This window comes from Bos grunniens, chromosome 10, assembly GCF_055505025.1.
Source record: "Bos grunniens cultivar Pamir isolate PY7600 chromosome 10, Bosgru_T2T1.0, whole genome shotgun sequence".
Taxonomy (NCBI): domain Eukaryota; kingdom Metazoa; phylum Chordata; class Mammalia; order Artiodactyla; family Bovidae; genus Bos; species Bos grunniens.
The window spans coordinates 99,202,231-99,226,752 of record NC_141174.1 but is presented as its reverse complement, the minus strand read 5'-3'; the positions used below and the strand labels follow the sequence as shown (position 1 = coordinate 99,226,752).

The 24,522-nt window shown below is 42.3% G+C and overlaps 1 protein-coding gene and 1 pseudogene across 11 annotated transcripts in view; both read left to right on the top strand.

Annotated features, from left to right (window-relative positions):
• The window catches only part of KCNN2 (potassium calcium-activated channel subfamily N member 2), a 504,825-nt gene that overhangs the window by 63,067 nt on the left and 417,236 nt on the right, over positions 1 to 24,522 (top strand). Inside the window, exon 1 of one of the 11 annotated variants that reach the window (XM_086323289.1) lies at positions 21,821 to 21,935. The exons of the other annotated variants lie outside the window; for them this stretch is intronic. The gene's annotated coding sequence lies outside the window, so the exon portion shown is untranslated. Of the gene's footprint in view, positions 1 to 21,820; positions 21,936 to 24,522 lie in introns of those variants that run through there. 11 annotated transcript variants of the gene reach the window in all.
• On the top strand, positions 2,709 to 3,875 carry LOC147365487 (E3 ubiquitin-protein ligase RNF138-like; annotated as a pseudogene).

The following is a 24,522-nucleotide window of genomic DNA, read 5'->3' as shown; positions in this document are numbered from 1 at the left end:
CTCTCCACCATGACCCGCCCGTCTTGGGTTGCCCTACAGACATGGCTTAATTTCATTGAGTTAGACAAGGCTGTGGTCCTAGTGTGATTATATTGACTAGTTTCCTGTGAGTATGGTTTCAGTGTGTCTGCCCTCTGATGCCCTCTTGCAACACCTACCATCTTACTTGGGTTTCTCTTACCTTGGGCATGGGGTATCTCTTCATGGCTGTCCCAGCAAAGTGCAGCCGCTGCTCTTTACCTTGGACGAGGGGTATCTCCTCACCACCGCCCTTCCTGACCTTCAACGTGGGATAGCTCCTCTAGGCCCTCCTGCGCCTGTGCATCCACCGCTCCTTGGATATGGGGTTGGTCCTCCCGGCCACCGCCCCTGGCCTCGAGTGTGGGGTAACTCCTCCTGGCCACCACCGCAGGTCTATACAGTCAGCAAAAATAAGACCAGGAGCTGACTGTGGCTCAGATCATGAACTCCTTATTGCCAAATTCAGACTTACGTTGAAGAAAGTGGGAAAAACCACTAGACCATTCAGGTATGACTTAAATCAGCTCCCTTATGAATATACAGTGGAAGTGACAAATAGATTCAAGGGGTAAGGTCTGTTAGAGTGCCTGAAGAACTATGAAGGAGGTTTGTAACATTGAAAAGGAAGCAGTGATCAAGAGCTTCCACAAGAAAAAGAAATTCAAAAAACCAAAATGGTTGTCTGAGGAGGCCTTACAAACAGCTATGAAAAGAAGAGATGAGAAAGGCAAAGGAGAAAAGGAAGAAGATATACCATTTGAATGCAGAGTTCCAAGATTGGCAAGGAGAGATAAGAAAGCCTTCCTCAATGATCAATGCAAAGAATTAGAAGAGAACAATAGAATGGGAAAGACTAGAGAGCTCTTTAAGAAAGTTAGAGATACCAAGGGAACTTTTCATGAAAAGATGGGCTCAATAAAGGACAGAAAAGGTATGGACCTAACAGAAACAGAAGATATGAAGAAGCAGAAGAACTATACAAAGAAGATCTTCATGACCCAGATAATCACAATGATGTGATGACTCACCTAGAGCCAGACATCCTGGAATGTGAAGTCAAGTGGGCCTTAGGAAGCATCACTACAAACAAAGCTAGTGGAGCTAATGGAACTCCAGATGAGCTATTTTAAATCCTAAAAGGTGATGCTGTGAAAGTGCTGCACTCAGTATGTCAGCAAATTTGGAAAACTGAGCAGTGGCCACAGGACTGGAAAAGGTCAGTTTTCATTCCAATCCCAAAGAAAGGCAATGCCAAAGAATGCTCAAACTACCGCACAATTGCACTCATCTCATGAACTAGCAAAGTAATGCTCAAAATTCTCCAAGCCAGGCTTCAACAGAACATGACCTGTGAACTTCCAGATGTTCAATTGGATTTAGAAAAGGCAAAGAAACCAGAGATCAAATTGCCAACATCCACTGGATCATTGAAAAAGCAAGAGAGTTCCAGAAAAGCATCTACTTCTGCTTTATTGACTATGCCAAAGCCTTTGACTGTATGGATCACAACAACCTTTGGAAAATTATGAAAGATATGGGAATACCAGACCACCTGACCTACCTCTTGAGAAATTTGTATGCAGGTCAAGAAGCAACAGTTAGAACTGGACATGGAACAATAGACTGGTTCTAAATAGGGAAACGAGTACATCAAGACTGTATATTGTCACCCTGCTTGTTTAACTTATATGCAGAGTACATCATGAGAAATGCTGGTCTGAATGAAGCACAAGCTGGAATCAAGATTGCCAGGAGAAATATCATTAACCTCAGATATGCAGATGACACCACCCTTATGGCAGAAAGTGAAGAAGAACTAAAGAGCCTATTGTTGAAAGTGAAAGAGGAGAGTGAAAAAGTTGGCTTAAAACTCAACATTCACAAAACTAAGATCATAGCATTCAGTCCCATCACTTCATGGGAAATAGATGGGGAAACAGTGACAGACTTTATTATTTTGGGCTCCAAAATCACTGCTAATGGTGACTGTGATGAAATTAAAAGACACTGACTCCTTGGAAAGAATGTTATGACCAACCTAGACAGCATATTAAAAAGCAGAGACATTGCTTTGCCAACAGAGGTCCATCTAGTCAAGACTATGGTTTTTCCAGTAGTCATGTATGGATGTGAGAGTTGTACTGTGAAAAAAGCTGAGTGCCAAAGAATTGATGCATTTGAACTGTGGTGTTGCAGAAGACTCTTGAGAGTCCCTTGGACTGCAAGGATATCCAACCAGTCCATCCTAAAGGAGACCAGTCCTGTGTGTTCATTGAAAGGACTGATGCTGAAGCTGAAACTCTACTACTTTGGCCACCTGATGCGAAGAGCTGACTCACTGGGAAAACCTAGATGCTGGGAAAGCTTGAAGGTGGGCGAGGGAGGGGAAGACAGAGGATCAGAGGTTAGGATACCATCACAGACTCAATGGACATGAGTTTGAGTAGACTGCAGGAGGTGGTGATGTACAGGGAGGCCTGGCGTGCTGCAGTCCATGGGGTTGCAAAGAGTCGGACACCACTGAGCGACTGAACTGAACTGATGTCCTGACAAAGCAGAGGAGTAGAGAATCCAGGCAGTTGGGGCAAAAACTCGCCACCAAGGATTTGCCAGCTTCTGCCATGACCTCTCGAGGCTCCCAGATGGCTCAGCGCTGAAGAACCTGCCTCCAAGCGGGAGACGCAAGTGTGATCCCTGGGTCGGGAAGATCCCCTGGAGAAGGAAGTGACAACCCATTCAAGCATTCTTGCTTGGAAAATCCCTTGGACAGAGGAGCCTGGCATTCTATATTCCTTGGGGTGGCAAAGATTTGGATACAACTGAGCAACTAACTAGAAACTACAAAGCATATTCTGTCTAGGGGTGGGATTCCTACCAGTACTGCAGCTCTTGAACTTGGAGGGACACAAGGAAGCAGACAGTACTGGACAAGATATAAAAGACACAGATCTTAGAAATAACAATTGTGCACAAGTTGTTAGCACTAGGGCAGAAATTTCAAACAGAAGGATTGGGATAAGAGTCATAGATATCAGGGTTCATGCAGGGGGTCCGAACCCTGGTCACCCACTACTTTGGCCACTGCCCCTGTGGTTTCCTTCATCCCCATACCCCACCATGGGTGAGGAGCTCTCTGTGGCCTCATCCTATATCAAGGATGTTTTCTTCTGCCCCGTCTGTCAGGAGGTGTTCACAACTCCCATGTATATCGCGACCTGTCTGCACGTTTTCTGTAGAAAATGTTTCCTGACTGCAATGACAGAAAGCGGAATATACTGTCCCTTCTGTCGTGGAAATGTAACTAGGAGAGAGAGATTGTGTCCTGAATGGGCCTTAGACCTTGAAAATATCATGAGGAAATTTTCTGGTAGCTGCAGATGCTGTGCAAAACAGATTCAATTCTGTTGCATGAGACATCATTACAAATCTCATAAGAAGTATTGAGAGGAATATGGTGTTTCTTCTGTCATTCCAAACTTTAAGATCTCTCAAAATTCAGTAGGGAACAGTAATAAGACTGAAACATCCACACCTGACAACACAGAATCTTACCAAGAGAACACAAGCTCTTCTGGGCATCCCACTTTAAAGTGTCCTTTGTGTCAAGAATCAAATATGATGAGAGAGCATTTCCTGGATCACTGTGACAGTGATCACCTTTCAGAATGCTTCCTGGGATGTGGCCTATTTGTGTATCTCTTCCTTGGGGCGATCTAGCCAGATTACTCGAAATTTTGTTAGTCATCGAAATCAAAAGACATCAGTTTGATTACGGAGAATTTGTGAATCTTCAGCTAGATGAGGAAACTAGCTATCAAAATGCTGTTGAAGAATCTTTTAAAATAAACATCTGAAGGCTGTAGATGTCTGCATCTTTGTACCTGAAAGTGCCATCTTTAGGGAGAAAACTTTATGAAGTCACTGTTTCAATAAGTTGATGTATATATTAATAAAATTGAAAGTGAAAGTGGCTCACTCGTGTTCGAGTCTTTGTGACCCCATGGACTATACAGTCCATGGAATTCTCTAGGCCACAATACTAGAGTGGGTAGCCGTTCCTTTCTCCAGGGGGTCTTACCAACCCAGGGATTGAACCCAGCATTGCAGGTGGATTCTTTACCAGTTGAGCCACAAGGGAAGCCCAAGAATACAGGAGTGGGCAGCCTATTACTTCTCCAGCAGATCTTCCCAAACCAGGAATTGAACTGGGGTCTCCTGCATTGCAGGCAGGTTCTTTACCAACTGAGCTATGAGGGAAGTCTATAGTTCAGTCTATTGTTTTAGTATTTTTAATTGAAAAATAAAGGTGGGTCATCTAAAAACAAATTCTTTTGATAAGTTAAAAGTTAAAACTTACAATATTATCTTGTAATGCTGAAAAGAGAATCCCTTTTGTTTTTATCTTACATTCAGTTCAGTTGTTCAGTCATGTATGACTCTTTGTGACCCCATGGACTGCAGCACACCAGGCCTCCCTGTCCATCACCAACTCCCGGAGTCTACCCAAACTCATGTCCATCAAATCGGTGATGCCATCCAACCATCTGATCCTCTGTCGTCCCCTTCTTCTCCTGCCTTCAATCTTTCCCAGCATCAGGGCTTTTCAAATGAGTCCACTGTTGACATCAGGAGGCCAAAGTATTGGAGTTTCAGTTTCAGCATCAGTCAATCCAATGAACACTCAGGACTGATCACCTTTAGGATGGACTGGTTGGATCTCCTTGCAGTCCAAGGGACTCTCAAGCGTCTTCTACAACACCACAATTCAAAAGCATCAATTCTTTATAGTCCAACTCTCACCCAGAAAAAAAGCATAGCCTTGACTAGATGGATCTTTGTTGACAAAGTAATGTCTCTGCTTTTTAATATGACGTCTAGGTTGGTCATAACTTTCCTTCCAAGAGTAAGCATCTTTTAATTTCATGGCTGCAATCACCATCTGCAGTGAATTTGGAGCCCAAATGAACAAAGTCTGCCACTGTTTCCCCATCTATTTGTCATGAAGTGATGGGACCAGATGCTATGATCTTAGTTTTCTGAATGTTGAGCTTTAAGCCAACTTTTTCACTCTCCACTTTCACTTTCATCAAGAGGCTCTTTAGTTCTTCTTCACTTTCTGCCATAAGAGTGGTGTCATCTGCATATCTGAGGATATTGATATTTCTCCCGGCAATCTTGATTCCAGCTTGAGCTTCATCCACCCCAACATTTCTCATGATGTACTCTGCATATAAGTTAAATAAGCAGGGTGACAATATACAGCCTTGACGTACTCCTTTTCCTACTTGGAACCAGTCTGTTGTTCCATGTCCAGTTCTAACTTTTGCTTCCTGACCTGCGTATAGGTTTCTCAAGAGGCAGGTCAGGTGGTCTGGTATTCCCATCTCTTTCAGGATTTTCCACAGTTTATTGTGATCCACACAGCCAAAGGCTTTGGCATAGTCAATAAAGCAGAAATAGATGTTTTTCTGGAACTCCCTTGCTTTTTCAATGATCCAGCAGATGTTGGCAATTTGATCTCTGGTTTCTCTGCCTTTTCTAAAACCAGTTTGAACATCTGGAAGTTCATAGGTCACGTATTGTTGAAGCCTTGCTTGTAGAATTTTAAGCATTACGTTAGTAGCATGTGAGATGAGTGCAACTGTGTGGTAGTTTGAGCATTCTTTTGCATTGCCTTTCTTAAGGATTGGAATGAAAACTGACCTTTTCCAGTCCTGTGACCACTGCTAAATTTTCCAAATTTGCTGGCATATAGAGTGCAGAACTTTCACTACATCATCTTTTATGATTTGAAATAGCTCAAGTGGAGTTCCATCACCTCCACTAGCTTTGTTCATAGTGATGCTTCCTAAGGCCCACTTGACTTCACATTCCAGGGTGTCTGGTTCTAGGTGAGTGATCACACCATCGTGATTATCTGGGTCGTGAAGATCTTTTTTGTACAGTTCTTCTGTGTATTCTTGCCACTCCTTTTGTTAGGTCCATACCATTTCTGTCCTTTTTTGAGCCTGTCGTTGCATGACATGTTCCCTTGGTATCTCTAATTTTCTTGAAGAGATCTCTAGTCTTTCCCATCCTATTGTTTTCCTCTATTTCTTAGCATTGATTGCTAAGGAAGGCTTTCTTATCTCTCCTTGCCATTCTTTGAAACTCTTTATTCAAATGGGTATATGTTTCCATTTCTCCTTTGCTTTTTGCTTCTCTTCTATTGACAGCTATTTGTAAGACCTTCTCAGACAGCCATTTTTCTTTTTTGCATTTCTTTTTCTTGGGGATGGTTTTTATCCCTGTCTCCTGTACAATGTCAAGAATCTCCACTCATAGTTCATCAGGCACTCTTACCTATCATATCTAGTCCCTTAAATCTATTTCTTAATTCCACTGTATAATCATAAGGGATTTGATTTAGGTCATACCTGAGTGGTCTAGTGGTTTTCCCCATTTTCTTCAATTTAAGTCTGAATTTGGCAATAAGAATTTCATGATCTGAGCCACAGTCAGCTCCCCGTCTTGTTTTTGCTGACTGTATAGAGCTTCTCCATCTTTGGCTACAAAGAATATAATCAATATGATTTTGGTGTTGGCCCTCTGGTGATGTCCATGTGTAGAGTCTTCTCTTGTGTTTTTGGAAAAGAGGATTTTCTATGACCGGTGTGTTCTCTTGGCAAAACTCTATTAGCCTTTGCCCTGCTTCACTCTACTCCAAGGCCAAATTTGCCTGTTACTCCAGGTGTTTCTTGACTTTGTACTTTTTCATTCCAGTCCCCTATAATGAAAAAGGCATCTTTTTGGGGTATTAGTTTTAAAGGGTCTTATAGGTCTTCATTGGAGAAGGCAATGGCATCCCACTCCAGTACTCTTGCCTGGAAAATCCCATGGACAGAGGAGCCTGGTAGGCTGCAGTCCACGGGGTCGCTAAGAGTCGGAAACGACTGAGTGACTTCCCTTTCACTTTTCACTTTCATGCATTGGAGAAGGAAATGGCAACCCACTCCAGTGTTCTTGCCTGGAGAATCCCAGGGACGGGGGAGCCTGGTGGGCTGTCATCTCTGGGGTCGCACAGAGTCGGACACGACTGAAGTGACTTAGCAGCAACAAAGGTCTTCATAGAACCGTTCAAGTTCAGCTCAGCATTACTGGTCAGGACATAGACTTGCATTACCGTAATACTGAATGGTTTGCCTTGGAAATGAACAGAGATCATTCTGTCGTTTTTGAGATTGCATCCAAGTGCTGCATTTTGGACTCTTTTGTTGACTATGATGCTACTCCATTTCTTCTAAGGGATTCCTGCCCACAGTAGTAGATATAATGGTCATCTGAGTTAAATTCACCCATTCCAGTCCATCTTAGTTGCTGATTCCTAGAATGTCGACGTTCACTCTTGCCATCTCCTGTTTGACCACATTCAGTTTGCCTTGATTCATGGACCTAACATTCTAGGTTCCTATGCAATATTGCTCTTTACAGCATTGGACTTTACTTCCATCACCAGTCACATCCGCATCTCGGTGTTGTTTCTGATGGAAGAAACAACAAACTCTTTCTGGAGTGATTTCTCCACTGATCTCAAATAGCATATTGGGCACCTACAGTCCTGGGGAGTTCCTCTTTCAGTATCCTATCATTTTGCCTTTTCATACTGTTCATGGGGTTCTCAAGGCAAGAATACTGAAGTGGTTTGCCATTCCCTTCTCCAGTGGACCACATTCTGTCAATAACTTTAGTACTTTCTTTCAAAATATAGTACTTCCAGTATGTCACGTTAAACCATTCTGAGATTTGAGAATGTCTTTAAAGGAAAATTGTAGAGGTCATTTTGATGAAATTGTGTTTTAAATTTTGTGGATTAGTTAAATATCATTTATTGTCTTATGTGTCTTTCATGTAAGTTTTTTTTAATTTATTTATTTTGATTGGAGGCTAATTACTTTACAATATTGTATTGGTTTTGCCATACATCAACATGAATCCGCCACGGGTGTATACGTGTTCCCAATCCTGAACCCCCCTCCCACCTCCCTCCCCATATCATCCCTCTGGGTCATCCCAGTGCACCAGCCCCAAGCATCCTGTATCCTGCATCGAACCTGGACTAGCGATTTGTTTCTTATATGATATTATACATGTTACAATGCCATTATCCCAAATCATCCCACCCTCTCTCTCATGTAAGTTTTTCATAAGGAAAATATTGACTTTCTTTGCTGTTATCTGGGAGCTCCTCAGTATGGAAATCTTTGTTTAAAACCTCCCATCCTTTGATCCGTTGTTTAGGAATAGAGATTGGCTTTACAGGTACACAGTTCAAATTAATGAGACAGTCCTTGTTTTTAATATGCAGATGGCTGAATTGGGGTAAGGGAAGAAACTGTGTTGATAATTTATACCTAAATTTCATAGTACCACTTAACAGGCCTCAGCAGTTACAATTTATGTTGTTAAACAGAGTCTTATTTCAGATGCATTGCTTTATTTTTCAATTAAGCATGGTTTTTTCCTTAAAAAAAAAAAAAAAAAAAAGAATCATAGATCTTATGCCTAAATTACAAGGCCAAGACAAGCTTAGCTGAATTCTGGAGTGCCTGAGATTCCCAAGTCCTTCAATTTCCCTTGCCCTTGGACAGCATTGAGTCTAGAAACTGGAATGAAATTAAATCCACAGTTATAAGGAGAAGGAGCTTTAGAAACACCCTGATCTGTTGTCTGGTAACTCCTCTGAGGCCTCAGGGAAATTGCAAGGGAAGCAGCCTCCCTTTTAGCTTCGCTTTTTCTCTCTTTGACATACTGTCTCCAGGGCCTAAATATATTTCCCCTAGCTCCCAAGGGCTTTTCTATTTTAAGCCTTCTTTCAAATAGTGGAATAAAAGGCCTTGTGCCTTAGTCTTGGAATTTCAAATATTCTGGGAGAGGTAGAAGGGTTCCATTGGAAAGTAATATCCTGAATCTATATCTTTCTGAAATTGTATCTCCAGAGGGCTACTTATCCTTCAATAAAAGGTCACCTGTTCATCACCCATTGAAGAGTTATTTGTGGGGCATCTATTGGTGCTATGAACTGTGTTACTTCTAGAATGAGACTGAGAAAAATGCACATTATTCCCGCCTTTAAGATTGTTTAGTCTAGTGAAGCGTCAGACTTATCAGTGGACACATATCATGGACACATAGCAAACTTAGGGCTCTAATTCGGGCACAGAGCAGGAGACACATATCCTGATTATGGGTCATAGCAGAGGAATGGGCTTGGTCACAAAGATTGTTTTATGCCCTGTTGAGGATTTTATTGTTCCTAAAACATTTTCAGGATGGAAGAGACATTTTAGTTTTAGAAGATCACTTTGCCTACAGAGTCCAGAATGGACTGAAGAGGAGGCAAGTGTGAATTCAGGGAGAGCAGTAGGATGGATATTGCAGAAACAGATAACGTAGGCTGGACTAGAGTGGAGCCACTGGAAATACAGAAAACAAGTGTGAAAGATATTTTAGGACATGTAGATCAGCAGGCCCTAATGTGACAGTGCTTTGTGGTTTGCACAGCAGGGTGGATGGTAGTTCTCGTCCCTGAGGCAGACATCCCTGGAAGAGGCCATGCGTTTTAGCAGAGGAGGACATAGGAAAAGTTCATGAGTTAAAGTTTAAATTGGTAGATTTTGAGAGGCATTTGAAATGTCCAAAAGGAAATATCAGGTTGCAGTTGCTAGATGAGTCCAGCATTCAGAGTAAAGGCTGTAGGTCTTCTTGATAACACTTGACAATTCCTGGGCATGAATGATATCACCCAGAGATGAGCATAGAATGAGAAATACAGAGCAATAGATGAATACAATGCCATGTACATCTAAAAAAAGCTTCTGGGCCACATGGGCTTTGGCAAAAACACATTGATCTAATTTGATCTTTTTTCCCACCAATTATTTACAGTGACTTTGGGCCTGGACCATTTCTCTGTAAATATGTAAACTGAAGAAAGCAGTTAATCTCAAAGGACTATACATTTAAATAGTATTTTTTAATATATATATTACAAACCTAGAAACTGAAAATGCAAATGAGTATGTGGATGGAGAAAGGGAAAGTATCTATATTAAAAGTTTTTCCAGAACTGAATTAAAATAATTTATGAAAAGATGAGTAATACCAGTTTTGTGCCTCAGAGTGAGGGCATATTGCTTTGCAGTGTGTACATGGTGATGGCACCTCACTCCATTCTTAGTGCAGAGAAAATAATTCCTCTTATTGGATAATTTCTTTAATACCTGAAAATTTGAAAGGCAGAATTTAATTAATCAACATCTAAATTGCTTGATATTTTGATTTCAAATTCTGAGACAGGGAATGCACTCCTAAGGAAGCAGAGGGAATCGGGACTCAATGAAGTCTCAGTGAACAGGCAGGAACCTTATGGACCCATTGAAGATAGTCTCCTTGGAGGATTTTGTAAAAGTTTAAAAAAGTTTTTCTCTGCTTTGAAGGTATCTGATAGGACCATTTTATGACCATTACTTGGAATATTCTCAATATCTAATCAATTTGAAGTTCTTTCTCATGTCTAGTCCATTTCTTTCTTGCTTCCCTTTAAGGCATTTCTTCTTATTCAAAATGACCAGCAGCTGCCTAGAATCTTTCATTTAATACTTCTTCATATAAGTAAGGAGATTAATGAAGTCAGCTCTCAGTCTCATCATCTGAGTTAAAATCACCAATTGAACAAGTGGTGTGTCATTGCACACTTAATGTGGTGTGCGAGGTGGGAGTGTGCTCAGTCGTGTCTGACTCTTTGTGACCCCATGGACTGTAGTCCACCAGGTTCCTCTGTCCACGGGATTCTCTAGTTAAGAATACTGGAATGAGTTGCCATTTCTTCTTGCAAGGGATCTTCCCGACCAACCCACAGATCAAACCCATGTCTCCTATAGTGGCAGGTGGATTCTTTACCACTCAAACCACCTGGGATGAGAAAAAAGTAAAGATGCCTAGACAACCAATGTTGACACCAGGGGAAACAACTTCAGCCATCCAACCCTTTTCTCAAAAGTCCATTTTCTAAGCCCTCAGTATATATTTTTTTGTCTTCTGGTTTTTCTATTGATTTGGAGGGATTAGAAATAGAAATGAAGAAGGATGGTTCTGTCTGTATATGAAAAGTTAAATGGATGCAGACCCTTCCTGTTATGCTTGATCACATTGGTGGAATTCATTTGCTCCCTTAACAGATGCTTATTCAGCCCCTAGATTGTGCCAGGCACTGTTAAAAGTTCTAAGGCTATAACTGAGCAAGTAAAACAAACAATTGAAATGTACTTTTCCTCATGGACCACAAATATGATGGAATGATTGTAGGGGTGAGTCTAAAAATTGGAAACTGGATTCTTCCTTGGTAATTACACCTACAGTTGACCCATCACTGTTATCGGTTTTATAATCAGTTGTTCAAACAAAATTAATTGAGTCTACTCATGCTAGGTGTAGGGTTCGCATGGAACTTGTAATTTGCTAAGAAGAGGAAGTCCAAACGTAGATCACTGCATGACAACCTAAGGCAATCAAGAGATTTTTGCAAGGCAGCACAAGATTAACAGCTGACTGCATGGCTCAGATTCTGAGGAGGTATTTGCTAAATTATGTCATGAAATATTTTTTTCCTTCACAATGTTGGTTGGTGGAATAGACATAATGTAAAAATAATTTGATGTCTGCTTTCATTGCTATCAACTAATAGGATCTCTGTGGCAACATGACGTGAAGTTCTAATTCTCCTTCCTTTTGGGAATCTCTTTGCTCTGAATCCATTTAGTTGTATGTCAAGCTTTCATTAAATTCACTGAACCTAGTGATTATTCCATATGGTTGTTTGTTAAATGTATGCTTCCAGCTGCAGAATTTGGATAATAATCTAGATGTTCAAGGATACTTCACACTTTTGTAATTTATGCAAATAATCCTTTTCTTTGTTAACTTGTCCTTGAAACAAACCAACCATTTGTCACCTGTGTGATGCTTGTGTTATTCCTCAGACTCTGGCTGACATTGGGCAAATTATGAAGACAACAGATTAACTTTCTTTGCTGTGGGTTAGCTACTGGGAATCTTGCATGAAGACATCTGAATATATGAGGCTGATGATAAAGCCTTTGTGAAAAACATGCCTAATGACTTGGGTAACCTCCATCATCCTTTATGGAAGATGACATTGATGCTGATGTTACCTTGGAAACGTTAGATTCTCTTTATAACTGTTGTTGACAGCCAGACTTCAAAAATGTTGCCTTGTTTGAATCATGGTATGCTATCATTTGGGAATGTTGGTACATTGTGGAGAAGAAAAAAAGGCATTATTAAAAGTGAAGATAATAGTAGACAGCTTTCAGGTGGGGTGCCACCAACTGATGAACCCACCCTGTCTTTTGTGTTTGATCCTATATTTTTGAGGAATGGGCCATACAACTTTCTACTAATGTAAGCCCCTGCGCTCATGGTAATATCTGTTGGATCAAGTAGTAGAGAAATGTGTGCTCATTGCAGTCTTGGTCCTTTGGAACTGGATAGGGGCTGTAACAACAAAACGTACTATATTCTGCCATGGGAATGAGGGAATGGAGAATGTAGACCTGTGGAGAATGAGATAAATGAAGCAGAAGGCAGAGAATAGAGGAGATAGGGGATAGGGGACAGTCTTATCCATCCCACTTCCTTCCAGTTGATGTGACTATGAAACGATCACCAGGAGCCAAGATAGGAAGTCAGTCTTCCCACAAATCAGAAAATCAGTGGCTTCATTGCTAGAGAAAGGGAGAATGAATATTAAGGCAATGAAGTGATGGATTTCCTCTATAGTCAGAGACATGAAAGGAGAATTTTTGAACAACTGGAAGTTTCCTTTAAAAATTTTTTTTTCTTGTAGGCTATTTGCTCTACAGTATTGTGCCATGCCTCAACATGAATCACTCACAGGTATACACGTGTTCCCTTCCTCCAGAACCTCCCCTCCCACCTCCCACCCCATCCTCGTCCACACCTCTAGGTTGTCACAGAACCCTGTGTCACACAGCAGATTCCTCCTTGCTCTTTTACGGGTGGTAAAGTCCACGTCTCCATGCTACTGTCAGTGTATCCGCCCTCTGCCTCCCACACTGTGCCCACAAGCCTGATTTTTATGGCTGTGTCTCCATGGCTGCCCTGCAAATAGGTTCATTAGTACCAGCTTTCTTATCTGATGAAAGTGACCCACACATTATAAGAGGAATCATTGTAAAATTTTTATCTTTTAAAGAATTGTTAAATGTAAAGAATAAGGCAAATCATTATTTTCTTTATCACTGTTAATTTCATGATCATTTGACCAGGATCAGGTTGAAATTTGGTTCATATGGTGTGTGAAGAAAAGGCTCACTGAGAAATGATACCAGAAGAGAGCTGGTATTTACCTGCTTGAGTAAATACTTTAGGAGGCAGTTTAGCAATATGTTACTTCATACAAATATAACTAATACATATAAATGTGTCTTTCTGCTACATTTTGAAACTTAAAATGATATTTAGTAAATCAAACTCACTGGCATTCTCCTCCTCCCCAGCTATTTGAATTTGGTAAATTTCTACATGGACTTCATCCATTTTTCACCCTCTGGCAAGTAGTAGTGAAACTGAGTCCCTGTTAAAAACAGAGTTCCTCTGCTGAGTTTAAGGCTAACATCTCTGTCCAAAACATTCTTCCTTTTCTTGACCTATACCTATTCCCATCAAGATTGAGGATTATCAGGGGAAAAGGGGGGGGTTGAAACCTTATAGGTCTCTCCTGAGTACAAAAGCCCCACTCGACTTAAAAAGATGCCCAATGTGAGCGTTGTGGTTTAAGTTTTACTTGAGGCAAAATGAGGACTGCAGCCTGGGGCACAGCAGTTCAGATTGCTCTGAGAAACTGCTCCAAAGAGGCTAAGGGGTTTTGGTGATGGGGGAGTTCATGCAGTCACGCACTTATCTTACAAAAGGCTTTCTGCTAGTCACAAGGAGCTGATGTCACCATGAAGGCGTTTAGTGCTCTTCTAGATGGAGGAGGTGCAAGGATTGGGCTCATAAAATCAGTTCTTGAAAACCTCTAATTAGCTAAAGACCTGCTTTGCCAGTTTTCTTGGAGCATAAAGTGCCTCATTCCCCCCCCCCCCCCCCCCCCGCCGTGAACTCCTTTCAGGGCACGTTGCAGGTCAGCAGCTGCAGCAGCCCAGGCTTCATCCCCACGGAGGCAGATGGCAAATGCCCTTGGCAAGAGCCAGTTTGTCACCAACACCCCCCGTTTCTTGTTTGTAGAAATGAAAGACCTTAGTCTCCTGGGCCTTCCCTGAGTTCATGTGCTGGATACACAGTGAAGCCAAGCAAACCAGAACATCGGAGTCTTGAGTACAGAAAGATTTATTGCAAAGGGCAAGCAAGGAGAATGGGCAGCTTGTGCTCAGAAGACCCCAAATGTCCAATGGCTTTTAGATAAGGATTAAAGTCTAAATTAGTGGGGAGGGTGGAAGGGTGTGTGATGTTTCTGGACTCTCAGCCTTCGGGTTCTGACTAGTCTGGGTTCTGTGTGCTTGTGGTCAATATGTCATTCCCATCCTCCACCTGCTTGGGGGGTTTTGGTTTCTGCAGAAACAACTCAAAAGTATACAGCAGATTGTTGTGTACTGTCCTTTAGAAGGAACTAGAAGCCCTGGGACTCTATCATCCTGATAATTAACTGCTTGAGTCTGCTCTTTGGACCTCTGGGAAGGCTGTGGTGGCTGAAGGTTTATTTATTTATTTATTTGCCTCCTACAAATAAGAAGCCAGGCGCACACAGGAACTTTGGTTCTGGGGAGGGCCCCACATGGTTCCGTTTTGTTTCAGTATGTGACTTTGGTTTTGAACAACTGTCAATTTACTAGTGCTGCTTAAAGAATTTTTCTTGGATTTTAGAGATGAGGATATGTCTTCATCTTTTGCTTTCCTGGATAGTTACTCACCAGTTGGTTTGCTTCATCATAAAATCGCCATCTGCTTTCGTGCGTATGAGGCCCTGTAAGGAGAGGGGCAGACATCTCTTGTTTAATAACAGTCTCTTATTACCTTCTCTGCTTCTAAGAGGGCTAGGAGGGCTCCATGACCTTCACAGTGGTAGACATTCAGCCTGAGAAACAATGGGGGTATAAAGCATGAGCACATACCGCTAAGAGGGGCATTTAATTTCTGGCTTGATTTGTATAGGAGAGGTTGGGACATGACTTAGGCATGTTAGAAAAGCTTGCTTAAAAGTAGCTGTAGAGCTGCATGCCTAGGACCCAACTTTCTAACCTGGTCAGTCTCTAACCTGGTCACTTTCACACCTGTACTGGCTATGACCACTCTGACAGTTTCAAGAACCGTTTGAACAAGGCTTATGTAGGGCATCCTGAATCTTAGCCCTTCTCCTACCTAACCCATTCTGACAGCTTTCACAACCCTCTGAATGCCTCAGGCTTTCTTCTTCTTGTAGTAAATATGGTGAGTGTCCCAACCATCTGACACTTGGAAGTAGCCCGTGCCAGTGCTCAGGGCACTGTTTCTTCCATAGCAGCAACATGCTCTTAGGGGACAACAACCTGCCTGTGAGATGACTGGGCACCTCTGAAGCATCTGTTAGCCTGTGTGGATCCAGGCATCCAGAAAAGAGACAGCCCCTGGGGGCTGGAGGAAAGGAGTGGGAACATTGAGAGATGTCACTGTGAAGAGGAAGGGAAGCTTTCTGCATTGGAAGAACCACAGGAACCAAAACTGCAAATAGCAACATTGTCAGCATTCACTGAGGCCTCATGCTGTGCAAGGCACTCTGCCCCATGTTTTCCACGTGTTACATCATTTCACCTCTGTAGATGGTGCTGTCACACTGCTACCATTCTCAGTGCTGAGGAAAGAAGCTGGGCGGTGGGGGAGTGAAGGGACCTGCCTGAAGTCACAAAGCTAGTCAGTGGCAGAGGCTGGAGCAGATCAGACATGACTGCCATGAGGAGGAGAGGCTGGCTCTGCACTGTGACACACAGAGCTGCCCAACACTCCTAGCCAAGCTGGCACAGTTGTACAGCTGTGGAGCTAGAGAGCTGTCAAAGGCAGGGCTTGCTTCATAGAGTTTCCCCAGCCTGGTAAAAAGGCAAACCATTAACTCATGAATTCCAGGAGCCTGGACGCTGTGGGGAGACCCTTGGAGTTCATCCCCCATCCGCCATCTTCCCCAGCCATTCACAGCACATTAACATACCAACAGTAACACTCAAATCGACACGCACATTCTTATGTTGCTGGAAATGCGGATATGTGAAGCAAAGTCATCCATCCATACCTACTGTATGACCTTGGTCTGTTAAGAGAAATCCAGACCAGCTTTTCCAGGCTCTGGATAATGGTGTCCTCACTTTCCCACGGGAACATCTGGCTTCCTGTCCCTCACGCCCCTCTCTGTTTTCCACTCTGTGCCTCGGGCATTCTAATCTCCCCGCTTCCTCCTCTATGACCGGTCATAACTCCCCTCTGCTCAAGGCTCAATTTAATATATGCATATTCTAAAAAGCTCTTGGTATGGATTGAGGTACCTTTTCCTCTCCAATTTTTCTGAACAACATACATTTGCTCCAGTTTTTGAGAACAGCAGAAATCGTCCTTGAAATCTATCATAAAGCTCCAAAAAGACTTCAATATGAAGCAAAATGATAGGTGGCCATGCTGATGGAGAGGTGGAGCTGTTTAGTATAGGGTTTGAGGACAGTTGAGCTGCTGCAGATAATTGTCATAATTTCCATTTCCATTGGAAAATGGAAAGTCCCCAAAAGCAGAAACATGTACACAGTGGCAAAGCTGTTTGTTTATTCAAGAAAGAGTATATAAGGACTCCATGCCAGTAAAGGTCAAAAGTAGCTATTTTAAAATGAACTTCATTTAGGGTAGCACTGTGGTCTTTGATCATCATTTAGTCAGGGAATTGTATAGAGTTTTAAAATACCCAAATATTATGGAAATGAACCTGTGTTCTGAGGTTTCATTAAATTATGTTTAAGTTCATTTTTCATGTGGAAAACGCGCTTCAGGCTTCAATATGATGAATTGTTTCCTCCCGTTGACAGTGGTGGAGGAAGGTAATTTAGTGTGCCTGCTGCAGTCCTCATGGTTTCCTCCTCTTTTATTCTGGGCTGTTGTGATTAATAGGATTACATTGGAGTGATCACAGTTGCCTGTTTGTTTATCCCATCACTGAGGTCAGTGCTGAGGCTCTTATTTCAGGGTTCTTTAGGTTGTGAGATCTAGTTTTCATGTTCATAATGTCATAAACTTTTGCTGTATCATCACCACTGTGCAATGTTGAACTGAGCTAAGTGAACTCTCAGAGTCGTATCCATGTTATAGGAATTTGATCATTTATCTGGAAAGTATTGACTGAGCACTGCTGGTGAGTGATATCTTACACTGTGCTGAGGAAATCAAGGCTATTTCACAGGGTCTAGCTGAGAATGCAGTCCATGGGGTGACAAAGAGTCAGACAAGACTGAGAGACTGAACAACCACCACCACCACCTTATACTTTGGGAACCTGATTAGTGGTATAGAGTGAGTGCTGGGGTGAAGAGGTGGAGGGGAAATGGCAAGTGAGTGGCTTTGGTTTCATCAGTAGTGAAGTAAAACAGACTAAGTGATAATTATTTTCCATGTTTAGATTGTGAAACATCTTGCCATTTGGTGGAGTGTCAAGAAATACATATGAATTAAATTTAGTTTGACATCAACTAGGAGATATAAGTTACAGGTGTATGTACAGTGTCATTCTGGATGTGTGATAGTTAAAAGTATGAGTTGCTGCATCTGGGGCAATACTGTCCTTACATTTGAGCAAGTGGGGTCCTTGTCCCAGGCCCCTGTGCCCTGACTGTACTGTCCTTGAAATGTTCTGACCGCCCCTTAAATGTTTGTGCTGGGGGCTTTGAGTGCTGCCCAGCCAGAGCACCCTGAGCCTGGTTTGGCACGTCAGTGAGCCCCAGTCTCACTTTCTCTCAGGGGGAGTGCTTGCAGCTCTCTACCTTATGTGATGGGTTGACCAGATATCCGGAGGCACTGTGGCACTTACACCTGTGGAATCATCTCAGGACCTTGTGGTAGCAGGGCTCATATGAATGGGCCCTGATCCAGAAGGGTAGCCTGGGGGGAGGATTATTCCTGCTGGCCAGTGCAGTGTAGTATATTTTTGTTATCTCACACAAGATTGGGATGTCTGAATGGAGCTCACATAGAGATCATTTTGAAGAGCTTTCATGCATGTTGGACATAGAACAAGTTTAGGCCTTGGGAGTACCTTCAGGCCACCTGTATCTCTTGAGCTTGAGTCATGTATCTAGACCCATGTGTTGGCTCTTGCTTGTCCATGTCATGGCTAAAGGATCACTTCCAGTCTCCAGCACCCGAGTACGCAGGTTTGGAGGCAGATATTCTTTATCCCTGACCCCTTCCTTCTGGCACCCAGAAAAGTTGCTCCACCCCTCCATAGGCTCCCTACTACATAGTGGTTTGCCCTAGAGGGAAGTTGTGCCTTTATCTGCTTGGGCATTTTGAGGCTGTTGCTCTGTAGTGCCAGTGAACCCTTCCATATGGTATCCGCTCCTGTCTCTGACCAAGATGCTGATGTCATGCTCTCCCAGGTTGCTGGACAAGGGAGAGGCCTTCCTTACCCTAAGGCAGGTACTTCTGTTGTCTTCCCCACTTGTGACAGTGTGTAAAAGACAGAGGTGAGATCAGTACACTCTGGGAAAGCTCTGGTGATGTTTTAAAGCGTTCAGAGTAGAAATGGGATTGGAGGATGCATTGTTCTATATTTATATCATACAGTTATGTACAGTAAATTTAATATGTGCTGTGTTATGCTTAGTCACTCAGTTGTGTCTGACTGTTTGCAACCCCATGAACTGTAGCCCACCAGGCTCCTCTGTCCGTGGGAATTCTCCAGGCAAGAATACTGGAATGGGTTGCCATGCCCTCCTCCAGGAGATCTTACCTATGCAGTGATCAAACCCAGGTCTCCTGCATTGCAGGTGGATTCTTTACCATCTGAGCCATGAGGGAAGCCCATGAATACTGGAGTGGTAGCCTATCCCTTCTCCAGGGGAACTTCCTGACCCAGGAATTGAACTGGGGTCTCCTATATTGCAGGCAGATTCTTTACCAGCTGAGCTACCTGGGAGGCCCCAGATTACATGATCAGAAAACAAATTATCATTTGCATGTCTCTGCATCTTTTATGTAAGACTTCTTTTTGTGGACACTAGAAGTGAAGCACAATAAAAATGTCTGTGAGAGTCATCAGGAGCCAGTATTCGTGGGCAGCACAATGGATGATATAGTGTCAGGAGTAATGAAGTAACCAGCATTGAATAAGTGGAAGAAAGAAACTTCAGAGGCAAGAAGCCCTGCATTTTAAAAAATACAAAAGGTTCTGAAGAGCCATGGCACTGTGAGTAATAATAGCATGCTACCTTTTTCTCCCAGTGGGTGATAAGAAATTAGCCAGGAATGATGCATGTGACAATAAAGAACATGTGTTGGTGATTCCTCCTGGTGACTCATATGGTAAAGATTCTGCTTGCAATGTGGGAGACCCGGGTTCAGTCTCTTGGTCGGGAAGATCTCCTGGAGAAGGAAATGGCAACCCACTCCAGTATTCTTGCCTGGAAAATCTCATGGATGGAGGAGCCTGGCAGGTTACAGTCCATGCGGTCTCAAAAAGTTGGACATGACTGAGTGACAGACACACACATTACTGATTCCTGGACCCAAACAGGAAAAGTTAGTACATGGGCACTAAGAAAATAAGCTAATATGCATCTCTACTCCACCCATTATCTATCTCTTCATCAAAAAAATCATTATGACTGAGCCCATAAGTTCTGTTTTACACCTTAGAAATAAATTTGCCAGTGTTAACCATTTTAGAGAAGGATACCACAAAGTTATTTGCCAAGAGCCTCTCATGCCCTAGGGATGGCCCTCTTGGGCAGGGTAATTTATTGGTGGTACACAGGAAATAAGCTCTCTGCACTGCCCATTGGAGGATTTGTGTTGAGCTTATGGGATTCCCTGGTGGCTCAGATGGTAAAGCGTCTGACTGCAGTGCAGGAGACCCGGGTTCAATCCCTGGATCAGGAAGATCCCCTGGAGAAGGAGACGGCAGCCCACTCCAATATTCTTCCCTGGAGAATCCCATGCATGGAGGAGCCTGGCCTACAGTCCATGGGGTCTCAAAGAGTTGGACACGACAGAGCAACTTTACTTTCAGACTCAAAGCTGGAATTTACCCTCCCCAATAAAAAGAGAAACAAGAAGCATCCTACTTCTCAACAATCAACCCTGAATATTCATTGGAAGGACTGATGCTGAAGCTGAAGCTCCCCTACTTCAGCCACCTGATGTGAAGAGCCAACTCATTGGAAAAGACCCTGATGCTGGGGCAGATTGACGACAGAAGGAGAAGGGGGTGACAGAGGATGAGATGGTTGGATGGCCTCATTGACTCAATGAACATGAGTTTGAGCAAACTCTGGAAGGATAGGGAAGCCTGGCATGCTGCAGTCCACAGGGTCTCAAAAAGTCGGGCATAACTGAACGATTGAACAACAAAAACTTCTCAGCAAGGAGAGGAAAAAAAAGTCAGGGCAGTGAGGGGGCATAGAAGAGAAGCCTGATGGGCACAGATATTGAAAGAGAAGTGGAAGCAGCTATTTAAGAATGTTAGATAAAAGTAAGCTCTTAAACGGAAGGTAAAATTCCTGTATTTTAAAAATACAGGTGTATATGGAAACACAGCTTTTTCTGCAACTAGTAATAAGAACTTTTGAGGAGATGTGTCCATCCATTGCAGAGCAGACTTATGGAACAGAGAACAACATGAGAGAGATGGCTTAAAATCGACAATGCAATACAAAGATAAATTTAGATTCTAAGTGAACCAGGCAGCACTCTTTTTAATTGAGGCCATGTTTTCTTTTGTTTAGAGATCTGTTATATCTCTAATTCATTGTAATTTTCCAAATAATTCTTGAAAGATTTTTTAATCACATTTGCAAGTTCTTGTTATTCTCTTGTTCATTGTTCCTCTGTGCTTAGAGGTCTGCATATACTCAAAGGAAGCAGATGCATTCTTCGCATAACTTCACCTATACTGAGTTGCAGTACTTAAGGAGTTAAGGTCTTTTCGTCAAATCAGAATTTCCCTCATGTTGTTTTAGGCCTTGTTCTTTTTTAGTCTTTGGTTTCTGAACACTCAGGGATTCCTGCCACTCTGCTGTGTTTCTTCTAGTGTATGCACGCCTACTTCCGGTTCATGATAAATACCTGTAAAACGTTACCCTGGTTCCTTATTTTCTATTTGTTTTTACTAATCAGAATTTTTGACCACACCAGGTCTTGTCAGTCACAAAGCTGGTCGTTCAAGTCGTCAAATCCTTATCTGCATTCTTTCTTTCCCAAGTTTTTGCAATGAAAGTGTTCTTTTATACTGAAAAGTCTGTATCATGGTAGTTAAGATGTCATAAACACTTTGTGAATATTGTAGTTTGTGAACAACATGCTGTAGGTATATATTCCTTCATTTCCTGTTAGTTTGATCTGCTAAGATGCTTACCATAAAAAAGGACAAGAGGACACATGGGTCATAGCAAACATCCTCTTCCAACAACACAAGAGAAGACTCTACATGTGGACATTACCAGAAAGTCAATACTGAAATCACATTGATTTTATTCTTTGCAGCCAAAGATGGAGAAGCTCTATACAGTCAGCAAAACAAGACTGGGAGCTGACTGTGGCTCAGATCATGAACTCCTTATTGCTAAAGTCAGACTTAAACTGAAGAAAGAAGGGGAAACCACTAGACCATTCAGGTATGACCTAAACCAGTCCATCCTAAAGGCAATCAATCCTGGGTGTTCATTGGAAGGACTGATGTTGAAGCTAAAATTCCAATACTTTGGCCACCTGATGCAAAGAGCTGACTCATTTGAAAAGACGCTGATGCTGGGAAAGATTGAGGGCAAAAAGAGAAGGGGATGACAGAGGATGAGATGGTTGGGTGACATCACCAACTCAATGGACATGAGTTTGTGTAAACTCCAGGATTGGTGATGGGCAGGGAGGCCTGGTGTGCTGCGGTTCATGGGGTTGCAAAGAGTCAGACAGGACTGAGTGACTGAACTTAACTGAACTGAAAGGCAAAGGAGAAAAGGAAAGATATACCCATTTGAATGCAGAGTTCCAAAGGATAGCAAGGAGAGATAAGAAAGTCTTCCTCAGTGATCAATGCAAAGAAATAGAAGAAAACAATAGAATGGGAAAGACTAGAGATCTCTTCAAGAAAATTAGAGATGCCAAGGGAACTTTTCATGCAAAGATGGGCTCGCTCAATAAAGGACAAAAACGGTATGGCCCTAACAGAAGCAGAGGATATTAAGAAGAGGTGGCAAGAATACACTAAAGAACTATACAAAAAAGATCTTCAGGACCCAGATAACCATGATGGTGTGATCCCTAGACTAGAGCCAGACATGCTGGAGTGTGAAGTCAAGTGGGCCTTAGGAAGCATCACTATGAACAAAGCTAGTTGAGGTGATGGAATTCCAGTTGAGCTATTTCAAATCCTAAAAGATGATGTTGTGAAATTGCTATACTCATTATGCCAATAAATTTGGAAAATTCAGCAGTGAGCCAGGACTGGAAAAGATCAGTTTTCATTCCAGTCCCAAAGAAAGGCAAAGTCAAAGAATGTTCAAACTACCACACAGTTGCACTCATCTCACATACTAGTAAAGTAATGCTCAAAATTCTACAAGCCAGGTTTCAACAATACATGAACCGTGAACTTCCAGATGTTCAAGCTGGATTTACAAAAGGCAGAGGAACCAGAGATCAAACTGCCAACATCCGCTGGATCATAGAAAAAGCAAGAGAATACCATAAAAATATCTATTTCTGCTTTATTGACTATGCCAAAGCCTTTGACTTGTATGGATCACAGCAAACTGGAAAATTCTGAAACTGATAGAAATACCAGGCCACCTCACCTGCCTCCTGAGAAATCAGTCTGCAGGTCAGGAAGCAACAGTTAGAACTGGGCATGGAACAACAGATTGGTTTCAGATCAGGAATACATCAAGGCTGTTGTATATTGTCACCCTGCTTATTTAACTTATATGCAGAGTACATCATGAGGAATGCTGGGCTGGATGAAGCACAAGCTGGAATCAAGATTTCTAGGAGAACTATCAAACACCTCAGATATTCAGATGACACCACCCTTATGGCAGAAAGTAAAGAAGAACTAAAGAGCCTCTTGTTGAAAGTGAAAGAGGATAGTGAAAAAGTACACTTAAAACTCAACATCAGAAAACTAAGATCATGGCATCCGGCCCCATCACTTCATGGCAAATAGATGGAGAAACAGTGGAAACAATGACAGGCTTTATTATTTTGGGCTCCAAGATCACCGCAGATGGTGACTGCAGCCATGAAATTAAAAGATGCTTACTCCTTGGAAGAAAAGTTATGACCCACCTAGACAGCATATTAAAAAGCAGAGACATTGCTTTGCCAACAAAGGTCCATCTAGTCAAAGCTATGGTTTTTCCAGTAGTCATGTATGGATGTGAGAGTTGGACTATAAGGAAAATTGAATGCCAAAGAATTGATGCTTTTGAATGGTGGTGTTGGAGAAGACTCTTGAGAGTCTCTTAGACTGCAAGGGGATCAAACCAGTCAATGCTAAAGGAAATCAATCCTGAATATTCATTGGACGGAATGATGCTGAGGCTGAAACTCCAATACTTTGGCCATCTGATACGAAGAACTGCCTCACTGGAAAAGATGGTGATGCTGGGAAGGATCAAAGGCAGGAGGAGAAGGGGATGACAGAGGATGATGAGATGGTTGGATGGCATCACCAACTCAATGGACATGAGTTTGTGTAAACTCTGAGAGTTAGTAATGCACAGGGAAGCCTGGGGTGCTGCAGGTCCAAATCCAAAGATTTGGACAAGACTGAGCAACAGAATTCACCTGAGGCAAGATGGTAAGTAAATGGAAATTACCAAAGGGATAACTTCATATAGTTGTTTGATGTTCAAATAAAAGAAAAAGATAATAACCTTCAAATGACTCTTCATAAAAGAAGTTTTGCTCCAAGATCATAAGTAATTATTGAACAGTGACAACTTTTTTTTTCAGAAACACTGGACAGAGAAACCACACAAGTTTAAATTTCTGTCAGTTTAAACCAGGTTTATAGTTTTAGCTCAACAAATATAATCTCTATCATCAGATCAGATCAGTTGCTCAGTTGTGTCCGACTCTTTGTGACCCCATGAATCTCAGCACTCCAGGCCTCCCTGTCCATCACCAACTCCCAGAGTTCACTCAGACTCACGTCCATCGAGTCAGTGATGCCATCCAGCCATCTCATCCTCTGCCGTCCCCTTC